Source organism: Capsicum annuum, chromosome 3, assembly GCF_002878395.1.
Source record: "Capsicum annuum cultivar UCD-10X-F1 chromosome 3, UCD10Xv1.1, whole genome shotgun sequence".
In the NCBI taxonomy this organism is placed as follows: domain Eukaryota; kingdom Viridiplantae; phylum Streptophyta; class Magnoliopsida; order Solanales; family Solanaceae; genus Capsicum; species Capsicum annuum.
In genome coordinates, this window is record NC_061113.1 from 27435186 (window position 1) to 27450130 (window position 14945).

The window sequence follows — 14945 nt, forward strand, 5'->3', positions numbered from 1 at the left end:
TTTTGAATAATCTTCTCCTTCAAGATATGAACATCATCAAGAACACAAGAACATTAAAAAAATTGTCCCTTAAGCAAATGAACTTGAAATTCAAAATCCAAGCATCCAAGCAATTTTTAGCTCAAAAGCTTAACCAAAAATTTCAAATTTGGGAACTTACTTTAATTTTCTTCAACTCAAGCTTCAACAATGGTAGTCTTCAATTTAGCTCCGATTAAGTTCAAATTCAAGAATTAGGCTCAAGTAGTGCTAGGGAACAAGAATCTAACACTAGAACCTCAAGAAAACCCCAAAATCAAAAACTTAAAATTTGGCTAGACCTAAAAATGTGAATAGTTTTTTTTTGTGATTTTTGATTTGTTATATAACAAGACCCAAGATTGAATTCGTAGGAATGAATCTAAGCTCGAATCTTATACCAAATGATACGAGTGAAAATACAGAGGTGAAACACAAAGTAAGAAAATTAAATATAAGAAATAAAAGAGGGATTAAAGATAGACACAAGTAAAGAAATCGTAAATAAACCACGATATATTAAATCGAGGCCCTTAAACGATAATTCTAGATAAACACCTAAATCCTACGAAGAGCGAGAGGGATATTGGACCCCTCACTACCAACGTTTCTAAGCAAATATAAAGCTCCCAACAAGCTTGTTAAACATTCTCAAGTGTAGTTTTCATTAAAAATCATGTAACCTATTTAAGAGAAGACCACTTATTTAGAGCCAAGGCTATTTATTATAATTGGGCCCAAAAGTGATTCCAAGTGTTAATTGGGTCCAAAAGTGATTCAAAAACCGGATACTCAAGACTATAGGCTCAAAAGTGACCCAAAAACCAAATACTCATGAGTATAGGCCCAAAAGTGACCCAAAAATTCAAATACTTAAGACAAGACACTCTTCCTTCATGCATCCTCCTTATGGCGGGTCGCAATACTCTTTCTCATCTCTAAAGCTTCGCCAATTGTCTTGAGCTAGAGTCTTTGAAGCTATTTGACATGTATCATTTTGAAATCATAATTACTAATTGAGCAACTATCTTAAAAATAACTCAACAAAATATGTGAGGTTGTTAGGTTTAACAATTTCGGAAGATCTCTGAATGATATTAATTTTGTTAGTGAGATTTTTATTTTTAATTACTTAATTATTAATAAATTATGATATTAAAATTTTAATTTTTGATTAATTAACATATACATTTTTGATCTCTTTACTCGTGAATTTTCCTAAATTTGACAAAAGTACTATTACATATGCGTTCAATCATCAATATTTTTATGAGTTTATATTGTTACTTCGTATTTGAGAGCGTAATTTTAAATATTTTTTAGGTAAATGGATGAAAAATGCATATACTAATTAATTAATGGTGAAATGTATTCAATACATCACAAAAATTAACACTGATCAATAATTGAGTGACTTTTTTTTTAAAACCCATCTCAGAAACTTCTAATTTTTTGCTTTTGACTCTGCTTGGCCATCTGATCGCCGTGTCCTATTATCATAATTAAGGACTAAAATTTCTATCACATTTTTTATCATGCTGAGTTAACATTAAACAAATTTTGGGTGGATTTGGTGAGTTAATTAGTAATTACGGTTCATGTGAACTCATAATTTCTAAATAAAATTATATATATTAGTAAATTGGTATAATGCTAGTATTGACACTCATGCTCCAAGAGGGTCGAATGATGTATTGGATTGATTGTTGTGTTATTTACTTAAGAAATATATTTATATTGTGTTCTGATGATGATTTTCATCCATGACATTCAGGGATCAGGTTCGTCGTACGCTAAATCTACGAATATAATCTTGGATAGTTGTGCACTGTTGTATACTGTGTGTTATTTTGTCTGTTAGTATGATAGTTGTACTGCAGTTTCGTGTATGATGTGAGGACACCTGATCGAGTATAAAGACAACATTCATTTTTGTTCCTCACTATATAAGCAAAGATGTGATAATATGGGCAAATCTAGTTTTTGCCCGAAAAGAAATTCTTCGTAAAGACAAAATTACTCTCTTAAGAAATGAGAAGATTCTTCTTCTCAAGGGACCTGATAGCTTTCATCTTTATTTCTTGAGTTTTTGAGTCTCGTTCAAAAAGTGTAGTCTACTCCTTCAATTGTGGTGTAGCAATCTTATTTCAATATGCTCAATGTTAGCTTAGGGAGAGTTACCTAGCCGCATCAACTAGGGGTAGTTGATTGGTAATGGTGTGGTAGTGTTACCATACTCGTTTGTAATAGAGGTATTACAAGAGATAAGATTTAGAGTTAAATCCCTAAGTTTGCTTGAGTCTGTAATCATTTGGCGGCTTGATTTTAGTGGAGTTAGTGAAATTCTATAAGAACATGTCGTGATTTTTCCTCCCCTGAATAAAAAAAATTTCATGTAAAATCTCATGTGTTATTTTATTCTGCAATTTTTTGTGTACTTTATTTATTTCCTTAGTCAAATATTTTTAAGGGACCTAGTCCCTCGTTGATAATTAATTTGTATAATTCAACAAAATAGATATCAATTTTGATATAATATATCTTTTTTATCTTTATTCTTAATGATAAACCCATAATTTAAAATTTTGGATTCGTGTATCAGATTAATGAATTATTTCCTTTTCTTTTATGAACGGTCATGGGACTTGACAACTATTGTTTATCACGATACTAGATTTCAAGGAGCCCATGCTATGTTATTTTTTTTTATCCCTGTAAACACCTAATTTTTTACCAAATCTAAGTGTTTTTGCCACTTTAGTGTTCAATTTCATTTTAGGGTCTAAATTAGATATTTTAAATTTATCTTATTTTTACTAAATTTATTTTAAAATTTTTGAAAAAAACTACAAAAATAGAGTCACATTTTAAATAAGTTTTTATTTTTATTTTTATTTTTTATTTGTTTATTTATTTTTAGAAAAAAAAAAGAAATTGTTCTAAATTATATTTGTTTCTTTTTTTCAATTTTTAATAAAGAATGTTGTGATATTAATATTTCTTAACCATATTCCTCAGACTAGCTAATTAACTTATCTTGTATTTTGTTAGTTTTAAAATAGATTTTATTATTTTATTTAAAATATTAATTAAAAAAAAAAAAGAATCCTAAACTACCCAAACCACCCACAAGTCCCACTCTCACAAAACCTCTCCCCCATCTTCCCATAACACACACATACGACAAACACACACACACGACACAAACGCACACATATATTAATTATATATAACACACATATGCACACAAGGGGGAAGGAGAAAAACAAAAAGAAACAAAGAAAGAGAACAAGAAAAAACAAAAGGCACGAACAAAAAAAAAACGGAAGAGAAATAAGGAAAAAAAAAAAGATTGAAAAAAAACAAAGAAAAATCAAAGGAGAAGAGGAAAGGAAATTAGGGTTTGGAGTTTAGGATCTCTGTTTGAGTTTTTGGTCCGACATAAAAGCTTCTTTTGTGATTTACTTCGTCATACAGGTTTTTATTTGATCCCATACTATTTATTTTACAAGTTTTATTGTGAATCAAATCACGAATAAAGTTGTTTAGTTAGTTTCGTGTGTCATTTAGTTTATGTGATTTGATTTATTATGTCACTATTCATTCTTGATATAAGTTGTATGCTTAAGTCACTCTTGTTCACTTCAAGGAAAACATAGTTGTTATTATTTGGTGCTAATTTGTGTACGGATGTTGCCTTTCTAACGATGAATATCAATTAATGAATTTCTTGATAACTACGAATTCAGTTAACCCGTTTGTTAGCAACTGTAATAGCTTACTTTCAAATATAGTATATATTTTTGGCTATGTTACAGTAAAAATTTTATTAATTATATTTACTGCTTTGTCATTAGTTTTGTAAAGATTAAATGCTTAAGTTTCTATAGCTAATAATTATATAATAGTCTACTTAGTCAAAAAAAAATAATGGGTCAACCCTTTATTAGTTTTAACATCAATAGTTTAATTTAGGTTTTTTTTTTTTTTGAAAACGTGATCATTTTAGTCGAATAAAAAATTGAATTGTTTGAATTTGGAAAATAGCTCCAATATGTGCACTTCTAAGAGGCACTTGGGAGTAGGATTGGTACTAAATATGTATAATATAAGTTAATGTAGAAAGGTAATATGTAAATAATGGTAGTAAAATTTGAAACTAGTAAGACCCGTCCCTGGACTTTAATTTTATTTTGTTGTAAGTTAGAATGTTTAACAAGTTGATCCCACGTGATTTTCGGTTTGTGTTTTTCTATATAAAAAAGAAAAATAGATTGTTTGAGTTTTCTACAGATAACATGAAATGGATTCTGGACTACACATTTTTTTTTTTAATAAAAAATAAAAAAAATCATTGCCATGCATAATTGTAAAAGGTGCAATTCTTATTATTATCTCAAGTGGGTTCTCTCAATGATTTCATTTCATGTCTACGGTTTCGATGCTTTGCGTATATTTAATGTTTTGGGATTACAATATTAAATAATGGTAGGGCTTGGAACGGTTCCTAAGGTCTAATCATTATTTAGTGTGATGTAAATAAGGTGGTTGTATCAAGATCCCTCGCACTAAAGAAAATAAAAAGAGAGGGAAAATTCGTTTGTAAGGGAGCGAGCTTGTAAAAGACCGAGTTTAGATTTTAATCAAAAGAAAATTTAAAGTTTAACATACAAGAGAAAGTTAACGATGAAATTGGAAAGCCCTGTTACTTTCAAAGCCGATCTAATCGTGACGGATAAGTTTTTAAGCATGTTAGAATTTTGCTTAGATTTGAAAAAATGGGGACACTCATAAATGCCACAAAGGCATAACAAATATATCAAAACTTGCGGTAAGGCCGAAAAGTACTACTATCGGTAAGCCACACATCAATATAGTAAATAAATTCAAAATAAGTTAAAATGGGATAGGAATCACTTTTAGGCTAACAAATATTATATATCCAAAAGGTTATTATTTTAAGCCAGACATAAGTCATTAAAGCGACCGTGCTAGAACCACGGGACTCTAGGGGTGCCTAACACCTTCCCCTCAGTCAACAGAATTCCTTATCCGGATTTCTAGTTCGCAGACTAAAAAAAAATTTAAAAAAAAAATAAAGAGTCATTTCCTTTTGAATAGGGATTCAATAAGGTGACTTGGAACACCCAAACTCAATTCCAAGTGGCGACTCTGTAAATAAAATAATCCCTTTTCAAAACATTACTTTACTTGGAAAAACCCATCTTCTCTAAAACCAACTCCCTAGCGGGGTCGGATGCGGTGAAAAACAGGGGTGTGACAATCCCAATTTATGTGATGCAAATAAAATTTAGATAATTAATTATATATATATATATTTTTTTAAGTTGTTAGCTATTATAATTTATAATTTTTTTGGTATTATAATTTACTATTTTAAGTTGTTAGCTATTGTAATTTATAATACTCTCCTTGTTCAAACTTTTGTGGTATTGATAGTCAATTATATTTTAAAAATAAGTTAAGTACTTAATATTGTGATTTATAATCATTTTTCTTATTTTCCAATTTAAACGGTACTAATATCACGATTGAAGTAGCAAAGTAGATATATCTTAAATGACTCATAATAACTAATTAAAAGTGATATAGCAAAATTGCTATAGAAAATACTTGTGAAAAAAATTTAAGTGAGCCTCATATAAATGGCAAATTAATATAAAATATCAAGAGTTAATTTATCATTATATGTCTGTTTTATCTTTTTATTAAATATTATTAATTTTTTAACGCTTAAATGACTTATAATAATTAATTATGGATGATATAGTAAAATAACGGTTGATACAGACATATCATAAATAATTAATTAGGAATAATATAGTAAAATCACAGTGCAAACTAATAGCCGGATAAAATTAAGATTGAAATAGTTGAAACAGACATATCATAAAAATTTATTTTATATTTTTATTAAATATTATTAATTTTTAATATATAAATGACATATAGTAATTAATTAATTAAAAATAATATAGTATAACCACGAAACAATCAGACAGTTTAAAGCAGACATAATGCTTGAGCTGCCAGCAGACTCTTTTATACAGTAGTAAATTAATAAGCATGTGAATTGACATTTTGAAGTCTACGAGACAGAGATAAATCATGTCTTAAAACACACGGGAGGGGGAAAAAAGGCATCTTAGGATATGCACATAATTTATTCTTGCATTTTGCTCAAATGCAGAAACAAGTTGGTCCTTGTCAAATATAACCCCCCACAATCCTGAGAATGACCCAAATATTACTCTCTTCGATTTGATCTGTTTAAGTAATTGATTTGATATAAAATTTAAGAAAGTAAATTTTTTTAAAAAAAATTTTATGGTCTTAAACTAAAGATATAATGTATCAAAATGCTATTTAATCTTGTGGTCCTATACATGTCACTGAAAAAAGTTATAATTAAAGAGATACCCAACAATTTGAACTGATTAAAAGAAAAGTAAAACAAACAAATTAAAATGGAAGAAATACATATTTAGAAAAGTCAATTTACGGATGTTGGTAAATATTTAGAAAATTCAATTTATGGATGTTCATGGTTCGATGTTAAATTGTAAGTAGATGCTTAATTGCAATATATATAGAGAGAGGAGGTGATGTGGCATCTCTCTATGACCTCCATTCATATTTATCTTTTTTGTGATTTTTTCATAGGTTACAAAAAACCTAAATACTTCTATCACATTTATTTATTTAATTATATTTCATAGGTTACAAAAAAACTTCATCTATTTGTATTCTCCATTTAAAAACATGTCTCTTGAACTCCCTTCTTTATGGCTAAACTAATTTATAAATAACAAACATAAAGTGTTTGATGTACATTTCTATTCTCCTTCCTTCATATTTGATTTCTATTTTTGGTATCTTCTAAATTTTGATTTAAGTTACCAGTAGAGAATTTTCTTTTCTTTTCATTGTTGTTTAAGTTGAAATTTTCATTTACAATGTAATACAATGTTCATGTGTGAAAGAATATTTGTAAGTACTAATTATACGGTGCATTTTGAATTTTCAGAAGGAAGTATTCGTTTAGCTTACTGCATTTTTTTAATATCTTTCGGCTAATTGTAGTCTTCTTTTCAAATTTTTGTCATTTTCTTCTTTTGTTGTTGAAATTTTTATATTGATATGCAGTTTTGTATATATATGAGGGATGGCCTTGGCTCAGCGGTAAGCTTGCTTACCGTGGTGTGCCAGGGTCAGGGGTTCGAAACGCCCCTCCAGCGAAGTTGGGGTGAGGGCACGTAGGTCAGGCTCGGAGTGGTCTCCCCCCCTCCCCGACACCTACGGAGTAGGTATGAACCGGGTCGTCCCTTAGTTTTGTATATATATATACATACATATATATATATATATACACACACACACACACACATATATACACACACATATATATACATGTATGTTCGCATTTAAAAAAAAATACTAAATTATCACTATTATTTCTTATACATTATGATGACTTTTTCATTTTACTATAGTGGTTACTGTATTCTTTTCAATTTCTCTCCTCTTAGTTTTGTTCTTAATGGTACTCATAATTGTCAACATAACCTTTAATGTTTATAACCTTCAAAATTGACGTACAAGATTATGATACTTCTCTCTATAAATAATTGACAACTTTTTACTAAAGCTCTTAACTTTCACCTTTAATTATCTCCATTAGTTTTGTTCTTAATGATACTCATAATTGTCAATGTAATCTTTCATGTTTATAACCTCCAGAATTGATGTATAAGTTGATAATACTTCTCTCTATAAATAATTGACAATATTTCACTAAAGCACTTAGTTTCCACCTTTAATTATCTTTATTAGCTTTGTTCTTAATGATAATCATAATTAATGTAACCTTTCATGTTTATCGCCTCCAAAAAGTTAAGTATAAATTTATGATCTCTCTCTATAATTGTCAACCTTTCACTAATTTAGATGATTCAATTTGAAGCTATATGTTTATTCACCTATTTAGTTTTTAAAATATTATTAAAAAACACTTTTTAGTTAATATTAAAACTTAATTTTGCTTCTTTACATATTGTATTTGCACCAAAAAAATAATTGTGAAATGAAATTGTCTTTCTCCTTTGTTGAAGAGAAGTAAGAAAATATTTTTATTGCGTATTATGATTAAAAAAATATAAAATACGTAAGAAATAAGTAACTATAGGATAATGAAAAAGTTTGGTCTCATAATAAACTAAAACTATTTTTTAAAATAAAATAATATTGTAGTGGAAGAAAAAAGCTAAATAGATATATTCGTAGACTTTTGGGTTCTTTAAAATACGGTATACATATAAAAAGTGCTCATAAATGATACTTTCTCCGCTATATTTTAATTTATCATTTTACTAAAAATAAATGTCTCATATTAGTAGATCACTTACTAAATTAGAATAGAATTAATCAGTTTTTCTCATTTTACCCCTGTGATTAGTAGTATACAACAAATGTGAACAATTATGCATAATCTCATTTTCATTATTTTTTAATATGCAATATATGATGTGACGATTAATTATTAAATAGTTATGTGTAAATCATTGATGCTTTTCTTTCAATTATTTTAGATTTTACGAAATAAACATATTTTGGCTAGATCGGATATGTATTGGAACACAATGATATCAAAGTGGATTTAATTGACCACAAATTTACAATATTTGAACACTGAAAAGGTTCACATTATACTCTTGGAATGAAAAAGTTATTTTTTTTGTATATTAATATGGTACAACATGTGTTTGATATTATTGTATACAATTAAAATATTTCACGGTTGAATTTCACAATTTAAGGCTCTTTGATTATTTTTAATATAATAAAATAGATTAAAGTCTATATTTAATAATGTATTTTATGGTCGTGCGAAGCGCGACTAAGTTTTCTAGTATTATATAATTGCATGTATATGTGAAGTTAAAATGGCTAAAAGTGATTCTGAGCTTAAAATCTTGTTTGCCCCTTAGAAGTTGTTGGGAGCGTCCATAGGAAATTTATTTATGTATTTTGTTGGTGAACCAACAAATTTCATTAAGGGGAAGTACCTAATTGATCAGATGAAGTCCGTACCAATCTAATTTATAAACTCCTTTTCTATTACTTGAATAATAAAAAGAAAATTACAACTCAACTCAATATAAATAAATTACGGCAAATACTAATAATGAAATGGAAAGATTGAACTAAAAGATGAGCTAGGGGTAGAGAAGAAGGGGAGATGAGAAGCTCAAACTCAAAATTGGGGATGAAAGGATAAAGATTTTCCATAAAAAATTTTACTTGCCTCTTCTCTTCTTCATACATACTATTTATCACACACCATCGAAGTCCCACACATAATTTTTCTATTTTTCAAATTTGCCCTCAACCGTAGAGTCTTGGCCCAAGTCGTTCATAACAAGATTTGTCATCGTTGTTTCTAAGAAGATTACTCATGCACTTCATATTGGATATCTTCGGAGTGGAAACTATACAATGCATTAGCATATAAAATTGGCTAATGATTTTGCAGCCTCTGATCGAGTTAAAAGATATGTTGCATATGATCTAATGGATAGGACCAAGATACTAGAGAAGATTTGGGAAAAAGGATACTCTCAAAATTTAATTGGAGAAATAAACATCATTTTCTTTTCCATTTAAATTTTTAGGGTTTGGAATAAAAAGGATGGGGTATGGGTTAAAGTGTAAAAACAAAAAAGTTTTTGGCATCCTTTAAGTCTTTTTAAAATACTTTTCACACTCCATTTTTTCATTAAATATCAATTTTTTTTCTCTCTCCTCGCTCTCTCTCGTCTCTCCCGCTACTTTTGCACCCATCCACCATTTTAAATTTCTACCTTGTGTAAATCTTGAAGAACTTCAATCTTCAACTTAGGTAATTTCTATTCATCTCCCGAGTAATTTGTGCTCCATATTGATGTTTTTTTCTTTGTTTTTTTGTTGTTTTAGTTTGTGTCTATTTAGTTGCTTTGAGAGAATTTTTTTTTTTGAAAAACGGGGGTTGATTTTACTGAAATTATTTTTTTTAGTTGATATTTGTTTGATTGTTGATGGATAATTGGTGTATATTGATTATTCTTGCCGATTGCATGGTGAAATTTTTTTGCTAATTTCATTGAAATGTGCCAAGAAATCTGATTTTTCTTTAAATTTTTCTTCAATGTAATGGTGTTGTAGATGCATGTTCATGTTGAAAATTCCTTGGTTTGAATCATACGTCGTTCTTGTTTTGTTAATATACTGTTGGGTTGATTAGGTATTTATTTGATTTGGACGAAAAAAATTGAAACTTTTTTTGAAAAAATGGGGTTTGATTTTACTTAAAATTTATGTTTGTAAGTTGTTATTTGTTTGATTGTACATTGTTTTTGATGGATTGTTATTTCTCTCGACGATTGCATTGAGATTTTTTTTCTAATTTTTCTCGGTTATCGTGTTAAAAATTTGAGTTCCTTCCTATTTTTATTCAATATAATGGTGTTTTAGATGCATGTTCTTGTTCTGTTAATATGCAATTGGTGTGCTGCATCTGCTGTCATGTTAATAGACTGTTAGGTCGATTAAGTATTGTTTTTATTATTATAGTTGAGAAATCTTATTTTTTGTACGTAGATAATAAAAAATGGCTATAGCTAATAAATGCAAGGATGTAGAAGTTGAGAGGTCCGAGAAAAGAAAAAAATGAGTAGTCGATGAATTGAAGAATAAAAATTCCAGCGAAGAAGCTGTTCAAGCTTCGGTTAGAGATGAGCCGGAGGAAATAGAAATTGAGCATATGATAGATGAGGAAGCTTTGATCTTGTCCCACTGTACAAGATTTATTTCGGCTGAGAGGTACGACCTCGCCACAGTCATGGATGATGTTGGATCATTTTCGGCTAAGATATCCGCTAGGTCTCATTTGAAAAATATTTTATGAATTCAAACAAGTTGTGGTTGATCAACGTCTGAAGTCTAGGTTTAAGAATTCTTGTTTAGGTTGTTTGTGGGACTTGCCAGAACATATGAAGTTCAATGGACAACTTGTCCACTATACACTTCATCGGCGAGTTCAACAGGACAACATGTTGCATGAAATGTGGTTTTGCATCAATGAGAGGTTTGCATGTTTTGGCCTGAGGGATTTTATGCTAATCACATGTTTAAACTGTGGATGTTATCCCTGTGATTCAAAATATGTCAAAGCGATGGAGGAGAGTGAAACTTTTTTCAAAAGGATTGCGAAAAAGAGAAGTGTTGACAGCGCCCAAGTGCACACGCAAGTGTACGTGATCTTATCAAGTAGTAAAGTGACTTCAATAAAGTCCAAGTATCGATCTCTCAGGGACTTGCGTTCACCGACTATCCAATTCTAGTTCAACAATTGAGAAAAAGTAAACAATATAGTTTTAGAATTGTAAACTAAAAAGAAACTAAACCAATGCGGAAAAGTAATGACTTTGGACAATCAAAGGATAGAAGCCCAGGGTTAAGGCATACAACCAATCATACTACATTATTGAACTTCATTCATTAGATTGCTTATCTCGGTTGTTGATTTGTACAGTTAATCGCATGATTATGATTTTCCAACCTCTAATCCTTTACCTAAATTGGACCTTACACCTACATCGTTGAGATGGAATATAATAGTTCACTTAATTTCTTTACAAATATCATCCTACATATGAATCAAGTAAGACATCTAAGTACATCCTGTCCTAGATACTAATTCAAATTTCTTATTTTATAAAGAAACAAGAACCAAACTTTGTTTATTCCTATATTCTATCTCCCTATTCCCTCTCCCGAGATCACAAGGTTGACAATTGATGTATTCTAAGGGTAGCTAATCCTTAAAATAGTTAAAATAATAAATAAGCAATCAATAATGATAAGCAAATCAACAAACTTAATTCAAAACAAAAGTAATCATGATCTTGGCCTTAACCCCGGAAAAGGAGTTTTAGTTTTTAATGGAAATATTCATCATCCAATCCCTTGGATTAATGATACAAATCATGAAAGAAACTAAAATAAAGAGATATAAACCCTAAAAAAAAGTTGTGGTAGCCTCCTTAATCCTCCAAGACGACAAAAAAATGATTAAAAACATTTAAAAAGTTGTATTTATAGTAATAGGGTAAGCCCAAGCCGTGTTGGCCAAGGAATCAACGAGCAGTCCAGGGGTGAAATGGACCATGCATCGCACACTGTAGTACATAAGAATGGAGCATGCGACACATGCATATTGCACATACACACTGTTTTAGGTACATTATGATTCTACTTATGTGTTGCACGTACCCATTTCCCTTATCACGCGCCCTCACTCCCCCAATATATTTCAGGTGTCCAAATTTGCGTCAAGTTGCTTATTGTGCTTCCGTGATCCATTCCAAGCCTTTTTGAGTTGTTTCCACTTGATTTGAAGCTTGTAAATCCTTCATATATCATCATAATATGTTCACCAAGCATCCTATAGCATTAAACACAATAATTTAGATCTCAAAACAACACAATATCCAAGACGGAGAACTAGAAACACGAGCTAAGCATAGGCTTCATTCACTTTGATTTCTAACTTATTGTTTTGACTCTTGTCTTGATCCAATTAACTATTTAACATTACAAATAAGTTGTTTAACATGTAAATACACAAAAACAACCTTAGGAACTCATTAAACACGTTAGAACCCAATACGATAGACTAGACAAACACTTAGCTCAAGCTAGTCACACTCGTTTTCTCGGTTGACTTTTAAATGATAAATTTGAATCAAAACTTGTGTGGAAATGCTATTAAACATTGTAAACACACATATGTACACTAATATGCACATTTATATCATTATCACCACATTAAGCACATGAATCATCCTCAAAATAAGACTAAAAAAGTTAGAATAACAACGCTAAAATGCATAAATTCACCCAATATCAAGTGTAAATGCCAAGAGATTGTTGAAGATTATTAGAGGTGGGAGGTTGAAAAATGAGGATAAGTTCAAATGCTGCTTGATTTGGTTTGTGCACTGCATATTGCTTGCAAGGGACTTGTCAAAAATCGTTGACATAGATACCATCAAGATGGTGGATAACGTGAGCTTCTTTGAGAGATATCCTTGAGGTAAGGAGTCATTTTCCTTGAGTCTAGACTATCTAAAGAAGCAAATATACTTCACAAAGCATAAGAATACATATGTAACAAAGGGAGTTCCATCGTACGCGCTCTACGGATTTTCCTAGGCATTTCTGGTATTGATTATAAACCATTGAAGTAATTTATTCTATACTGTAATTTATCTATAGTGTCTATACTATACTGTCTGAGTTATATATTTTTATTTTTTCTTTTGATCATAGATTTGGATATACAAAGTCTTTCTCGAGCTCGGCAGGGGAACTGGTAAATCAATAGAAGATTCGCTGCCCATTCCCCGATTGCTCAGATGGCACACCTCAAAAGGCAATAAACTAATAGAAGGTGATTCATGTTTGAACGGATGGAGCACAAAGGTATGAAACTATTTTTCCAAAGAATACTTTTACCAATATTCTATTGCTTAATAATCACATCTGCCTATTTATCTGTAGAGAGTGCACCCGCACCTTATCTCCACAGACCATGAAATAAAGCAACACTACATGAAAAAATTCAAAGCATTCACGGACGAACCGAATGACACATTCATTGATGGCTTGAAGGCCCATCTGGATGGTGTGACTGTCACTACCTCATCGGAGGATGGTGAGGAAGGGTATGATGACTAGGATTTGAGTGAAAATGTTGTTTCAAGGCATGTCACTTGCGAGGCGGGGACAAGTAAGTTTAGAGCATCAGGAAAGACATCGATGATCGAAAATTTAGAAGAGCGTGTGTTTAGGCTGGAGGACTCGATGAAAGACATTGTTGATTTTGTGAAAGAAGAGAGGCTGAGGAGAGTAGAAAAGGAGAAACAGAAGAAGAAAGATGAAGATGAAGTTAATATCTCCTCTGTATATTATAGAAGTTTCATATTTTATATAATCCATTTTTCTTATAATAAAATCTATATCATTCTTCATCAACTGATAACATAGTTTATTATAAATGGTAAATATTTAAAAATGTAGGTGTGCAGGTCCAAAGTCAGCATTCATCAGTGAGGATTATCTGCGATGACAACGATATTAAAGAAGTGCTCCTTGAGGTAGCAGCTTTGGAACAGGCCTCGATTAATTTTGATGAGGTGATGATCCCTGATGATGCAACTGTTGTAGAGAAGAAAAATTCGGATGAAGGCGATGAAGAAAAAGAATAAAAAATAAATTAAAAAACTGTTTGTGAAAAAGAAAACAAAGCTAATGAATCAGAGGAAAAGAATGCAGTAGGAGAAGTAGAGGAAGAAGAGGAAAAAGAAGGAGAGAAGATAGTAGCAGTAGGGGAAGAGCAGAGAAAAGAAAAAGAAGGAGGGGGAGGAACCATGGCAACAATACAAGGAGAAAAACATCAGGTATTGCAGAGGAAGAAAATAAAAATGCATTGGCGAACATAGATGATTTTCTTAAGAATATTGTTGATGACATCAACAACATGCACGTGAAAGACAAAATATTGAAAGTGATACCCAATCACTTTTGAAAGTGATCAAGTGTTATCTAAGGCACGTTATAGTCATAGATCATTAAGATGACACAAAAAAGGGAGAAATAAAATAAATATGAATCATCCAAGCACTAAAGAACAACTACATATCATGACAAGAGATTAAACATGTGTAATGAGCATAAGGAAGAGTGATGGTTGTCACTTGTGGGTGTTATTGGGACAAGTAGTGTTTGATAACAAGAAGTCCTTCTCAATACAAACGCTTGTTATGAGTAATTAGTTGTTACTATCATTACCCTCCGTTATACTGATT